Genomic DNA, 7,008 nt, shown 5'->3' with positions numbered 1-7,008 from the left:
AGAGAGAGAGAGAGAGAGAGAGAGAGAGAGAGAGAGAGTCCTAGGACTTAGCCATTTTAAGCATAGACCTTGCAACACAGTAAAATGTGCTAAGTCTGTCAGAACCAGAGATCACTAAGATCCATAAAGGTTTGCAAAGATGAATAAGCCAGATGAAAGGTAGAGGAGGGTGGTGTTTAGAAATGAGAGCAGAAAAAAAATATTTATGTTCCTTATTCCTTTCTGAAATTACAGAAGGAGAAACTAATAATAATAGTAAATTTCTCAAGCTCATCCCATTAAATCCTAGCTATATCAGGTACTGAGTTGGACACTTTCATATGTTTCCATTGAATCTTCATAACTTTGTGAAACAAATAACATTTCCCTATTATTACGGGGGTCAGGTACACATAGAAGTTGCTTTTTTTTTTTCTTCTTAAACATCTGTGCTGGGAATTTTGGTTATATCTTCAATTACATTTTTACAGCCCTGCAAGACATATCCAATTATATCTACTTTACAGGTAGGGAAACCGAGGCAGCTGTTCTGTTTCAGAAGAACGCAAAAGGCTTTTCATTAAGGGTTCCCAAGGACTGAATTTGGAGAACAAGGTCACAGCACTGGAAAGTCAGTCGTGAGCTAAGGCGCTCTGAACATTGCCTCCCTTTGGATGTCTTTCCAAAAGATTCTCTGAACCAACAGTCTTGGTATCATCCAATGGTGGTCATATGAAAGAAATGGAGGGGGAACAAAGGAGAGGAGTTCATTTCACCAAAGCCCCAAAACACAGTCCTCATTAATTAGGTACAACTAGCAGGCAAGTGAGTACTAAATGGGACACTTTATTTTTAGCTCTCGCTCTGACTGCTCCACACTCCCTATGGCCTAGCAACAATGATGCTGCCTTCTAAAGAGGCTGTATAATTTCCTTTTGTTCATCACTGAACAGTGTTTGTTGAGGGTCTAATGAACATGCCATTCCCATGGACCAGCATGGTAATTGCTGGCTGATGAATATATACACTTGCATGTGGCTGGGGTCTCAGAGTTCCTGGGTACCAAGCCAAATGTCATGATGTACTAAGTATTAGGAATCACTTGCCCAGTGTGCAAGCTGAGCCATCTTTCCTTGCTCAACCAGAAAAGCAGGCAGAATCAAGCCCATTACCCTTCTTCACTCTGCACCCACCTCCCTAAAGCAATAGAACACTGGTTTATTTGTCTCCCCCAAACCACAGCCAGAACTTTTCCGGGAAGTAGAAGGAAAGTGTTTTCATCTTTTGCAGCTTCCCAGCCCAGTGCCTTTTCTGATTAATACCAAAGCTTCAGTTGTCCTGGAAACCTCAGTGCTGATGTATCCCAAGAGTCTAACTTCAAGGAAAGCCCATCCTCATGCCACTCAACCCTACCTAAGAGAAAGGAAGGTTCTCCTCTCCAGCAAGCCCTGGGGCAGGGCTGTTATTTGAGGAGCATCACAGGAGACACTTGGCCTCTCCCCCTTTCAAGGCAGACTTTCTCTGGTTAGGGGCAGGACCCTAACGTGAGGGGTCTTCAGCCTCCTGGTGCTTGGGAAGTGAGGGGAGCTGGTGATTCCTACCGTGGATGCTTGAAGCTGTGAACATCAGAGGACCCGCTCTGTCTGCCTGTCACGTCTGCTCACCTCTGACCAAAAGGTGCCCTGCTCCTTTGTGAAACTACACCTTCCCTCTTCCTTTTTCCCCCTCACTCCTCATTCACAGTGTACATGTCTTAAGGGACAGTTCAGATGCTTTATCTATTTTTAAGAAGAGCAGTCGAGCAACAGAGACACGAACAAGTAGCTGCACAGCATGCGCTACACTTAGAGATCCCACAGGTGCAGATGTAATTGGTATCAGAAGTAATGTGAAAAGAATACTCTCTTCTGAACATGTGCAAACTCCTTTTGCTTGCCGTTATTCCTAAAACATACAGTGTAATGACTATCTGTAACATATTTACTACACATGTATACATATTTACTATACATACTTATCTATACATGTATCAGGTGTTGCAAGTAATCCAGATAACAATTAAGAATAATTGGATGAAGTGGGAGGAGACTGGAGAGACAGCTCAGCGTTAAGCGCTCATACTGTTCTTGCAGAGGACCTGAATTCAGTTCTTAGTGCCTGTATTGGGTAGGGATCTAATGGCTTCTTCTATTCCCTGAAGGCACACACACATCATACAATACACACACACACACACACACACACACACACACACACACACATACACACACACTTGGATATAAAAATCTTTAAAACATGCTGAAGGATGTAGAAAGATTCTATGCAAATATCGTGACATTTTCTTTGAGCGACCTGAACATTTATGGATTAGAGTATTGTCTGGGGTCTTGAAACTAAACCACTAGAGGTCATGAGGGATTCAGCACTTGTTTATCATTACATAGAACTTAATTAGAAGTAATCATTTGCTTAAATAGTCTCAATTCATCTCTGGGAAGACACAATGTAGTTTTCTTTCAAACAAACGTTACCAACTTTGCTTCCAAAAGCCCCATCATTACAAGTGAATCAGGAAAAATGCGATGTTTTCCCCTTAAGGTGTAACTGCCTCTTTACATGAACCTCAAACATATCCAGGAATTTGGCAGTCTTTTCTGGTTAAATCAGCCAGATTACTAGTGATTTTCCAGCAAATTCAAAAGTTAACTCCTCATTGTGGTAACTAACCTTCAAGATGGTTCCCAAATGAGCCTTCCCATATATTTGTCCTCATATTTAGCATCCAGGTTGTCTCTGCTGACTGTAGTATATGACAAGAGTCATGGTGTGGAACTTCCAGAACTGAGACACTTAAAGCCTTTTGCTTTCTCCTTGCTTCTTGGCCTCACGTTCCCTGGAGGAAGACAGCTGTCATGTCTTAAAGACACTCAGCAGCTCGAGGAATCAAGGTCCTTGTCAGTCAGCACTGGCTTGGAAAGCAAGTGCCTTCAAGGTGAATCTTCCAGGGCTGAGAAGCATCCAGGTCACTGTCCCTGGGACTCTGAAATAGGTATCACTGGTGTAATCCTTGGAATGTTGGATAGTTTGTTGGATAATTTGGATAAATTGTTTGATAACACAGTGATGGGTGACTACTACACCCTCTGAACTATTTCTATCTCATCTATCTCTTCTTTCTATAATGTCTGATATACAAGTTCAGGAGTTTATGTGATCTTGGTGATAAAGGAGAAGGGTCTCAGGTCTGTTTGGCATCCTTGAGAGACTTGCATTTCTTTGGTGGTTCAGACATGGGTGGATATGGATAGACCTGATCGATAGGCTGGTTTCTCCTGATACAGACTTTGTTAGTGATTTTAGTCTTCCATGATCTTAGTGGAGAACCTCAACAGAGAGGACAGTTTCCATGCCCAGTCTCTTGAGAGGACCTGGGCCTCTTGAAGTTGAGCATTGATGGGCTCTTCAGAGGCAATGGCCAAGAGCAGAAAGAGGCAACCTGTGGATCTCATTCCCTCAGCTGTCAAAAGTAAGATCCTCAGAAGAGAAGCAATAAGCAGAAGGAAAGGTTCAAGAATTTTGTGTTCTCCCCACACATCAGAGGATGGGCTTCATGTATCTTTCAATACCCAGCATATTCAAGAATAGAGTAGACACGCATGTGCTTGAAAACCAAAACACAGCTGGGAGGTATAATTTTAGGTCACTAAAGCCTTGGCAATGTCCTTCTATCCATTTTATAGAGTCTGTACCCAGAGCAGGCCTAAGCTGAACTCACAGGCAGCCTTGTGGAGAGCCTGGGAGGTACATTTCTATGCCTGACTTTCTGAGAATGGACAAGAAGGCAGCCTAGGACCCGGGGAAAGAGAAGCCTTTACCACAGACTCACTCTGGGTCTCAGATCCTCAGGAAAAGACAGTTAAGAGAGGGAAAATAACAATATCAGGCCTGTCTGATAGCTGCATGCAGGCTATTAAGGAAGAAAATGTCTGTCTGGAATCATAGTTCTATGGAATGTTCTCCAGCTTATCTGGGATAATGAGAATAATGATACTACTGGCTGATGGAAGCTTCTGGAATCCTACGGTTTGGGTCTGGGCCTAGATCTGTCATTAACTTTGTTATAACTTTATGTGAGCTACTTAACCTCTCTATGCCTGTTTGGTCATCTATAAAATGATTCTACTAACATATATTGTGAGCCAATGAAATGGCTCAGCAGGGAGAGGTGCTTGCTATGCATGCTTGATTACCGGAGTTGTTAAGTTCTTGGATCCATGATAGAAAGAGGGAACTGATTGCCCAAGGTCGTCTTTTGACTTCTGCATTCATTTTGTGATACATGTGTACCCCTTACTCAAGCACACACACACACACACACACACACACACACACACACACACAGTACTTTACTACTCATAGGAAGGGGCAAATGAGGTGATTCGGTTAAATTGGAAGAGCCTGGCACAGAGCTAGTAACTCCTTTTGTAATTAATGGCATATTCTGGGCTTAAGGCATTCAGTATTAATGACAGGACAAGAGAGAGCAATGAGCAGTAGTAGTCAAACACAGGAGCCCTGGTTCCTAAATGAAGGATTATAGACAACTGAAAGATGTTGAAGTTGGGAGAAATAGTCTTCTCCTGTGAATGAGCCCCCTAAATGGTATATATATGTACACATATATATGTTTCTCATGTAAACAAAGAAAAAAGAGGGACTTGAGATGGGTGGGGAGACTGGGAGGAGTTGGGGAAAGAAGGAAACTGCGAGAGCCCTAGGGTTTCTAGGGTTCTTGGTCTGGTGCTGGGAACTGGAGCATTTCTGTTAAGCCTTCTGTATTATCAGAGGTTGCACAGCAAAATGCAGATGCTAGTAAAGACATAATAATGTCTCTTGGACAAGCCTTAAGGAAGGGAACATGTACACATAATACACACACCGCAGAAAAGCCTGTTGCTTGAGTAAGAACGTGGGAACAGCGGGCTGCTCTCATGGCTACCATCACTATTGTGTAGATTCTCAACTTTCAAAAGCAAAGCCTGCAGTAGCCTTCACTGAGGGTTGAAACGGAAGTAGGCTCCATTTACACTTTCTTTGCAAAATTCGAGGGCACTGTGGGCTCTTAAGGCACCAGTTCAGGCGAACAGTAAGCATCTACAGTCCTTGCGCACAGTACCCAGGATCTGTCACTGCTGTAAACACCTAATGGCGCTGTGCTATGAGTTTTTGGGTAATGTGGGCTCAGATGTTACTGCTGCGAAGTCAGTCTAGCCCCACCAGGGATGTTAAGCCAAAGCGCAGCCCATGCTACATGCACAACATATCTAAAACATGACTCATCTCAAGAGGAACCTGCCCCAGACATTTGGAACCCCTTAGTATGATTCCAAATGATGTCAAGATGACTCATAAAATCAAGCTGATTTTCAGACCTGTTTCTCCCGGCCCTGGCTTCTGCCGCACACCGATGTTGTCAACAGGAGCTGAAGTCCCTTTTGTGACTTCTTCGGGAGTCACTTCAGCAGAACTGTGGAGATTATATCTAAAGAGGCAGGTGAAATTCAAAGATTAGTTGTAGATGCAAATGGTGAAGAGACAGAACATACACAGGGGACCACATGGGAGGATGTCAGGGAAGAAAGTAGGGAAGGAAGGGGGAAAGGAAGGAGGAGGAGCCTGTCCACCATGGGGGTCAAGGAGCAATACAAATGCCGAAGGCAAAAGGTGTGAGTCAGTTTTACTCATAGGCTAAAATGTTACTGTTCCCAGTCAGGTAGGAGGATTTGAGTCGGGGACTGGCCTTATCACGCCCGCCTGTGCACACCCCGTGTTTGGGTAGATGCTCAAAGACCGTCTGAGGCCGTCAGACAAAAGTGACATCTGAAAACCTGACAATACAAAGTGTCACCGGGGCTGGCAGGTGTGCATCTGTTTCCTTTTCACACTCCTCCTTCTTCTAGAAACATTGTTCCTCAGTGGGACGGTGTAGGCAAGGAGGAAGCAGGCTGGAAGAGGAGAAGGATGCTTTGCCCTGCTCACTGAGACCAGGCTCTTTTTAGAGCTACTGATGCTCAGAGTTACAGTGTGAACTCCTTGCAGCTGGACTGAGTGATCAGAGGAGAAGCTATCCTGAGATCTGAGACGCCCAGCTACCAGGAGAGGAGAACGAGGGGATGGCTGCAGAAGTTCTTTTCCTGAGGGAGAGCAGAAGCCAAAGGTGGCACCGAGACAGAGTTCCTCTCTCTTCACATCCGGGAGTTTTCCCTTGAAGTCAGTTAGAAGCTGAGCTCGCCACAAACACTCCCGGGGGCTCCTACCTATCTCTCTGTGTCTATCCATTTATTTATTTATTTATTTGCACCCCACCCCAGCACCGTGTTCTTGAAACTTGTCTGGCTCAGCGTTTCAGCGGCTTGGTTAAATGTCTTGTAAGAAAATCATTTCTAATAAAGCTGGTGTGCTCCGGTTCATCGTTTCTAAGTGCAGGTCAGGATTTAGTTCGCTGTGTTAAACTCTCCGCGCTGCGTGTGATTTGTCAAGCTTTGTCAGGAACAAAAAGTTCCGGGATGTGCAAAACAGGACTGCTTGGTTTCCATGGAGATACTGCTAGTTGGGCTATGGAAATCCTGAAAAGGCCAGAGGATGACTGACAATACAAGGATTTAGCGGCTGATCTGAAGAGCCAGACTGAATTAATGAGATTTTTCACAGAACGTTATTAGCAAGGCTAGCACCGTATGGCTCTCAGGCCCTCGTTTTTTTTCCCAGCTGCAATCTTGGAAAACAGACATGGAAAGATTTAATTGCTGATAAAAACAACAACAACAAAAACTCTAACGTTATTTTAACTTATACCTTTTTAAGGATGCAATAAAAAAAAAAAATGTTTTCTCTCCCCCAGCATTTGGTCCAGCGATTGCTGTGCTTAGGGTAGTTTTTACCCTTCATCTGCATGGAGATGGGACGTTCGGTGGCACTTATTATATTGCGCAGTTAATTCCCACATACTGTGAACACATTAACTGTTCA

The sequence above is a fragment of the Mastomys coucha genome, unplaced genomic scaffold (genome assembly GCF_008632895.1).
Source record: "Mastomys coucha isolate ucsf_1 unplaced genomic scaffold, UCSF_Mcou_1 pScaffold7, whole genome shotgun sequence".
Taxonomy (NCBI): domain Eukaryota; kingdom Metazoa; phylum Chordata; class Mammalia; order Rodentia; family Muridae; genus Mastomys; species Mastomys coucha.
Note: the sequence above shows the minus strand (reverse complement) of the source record.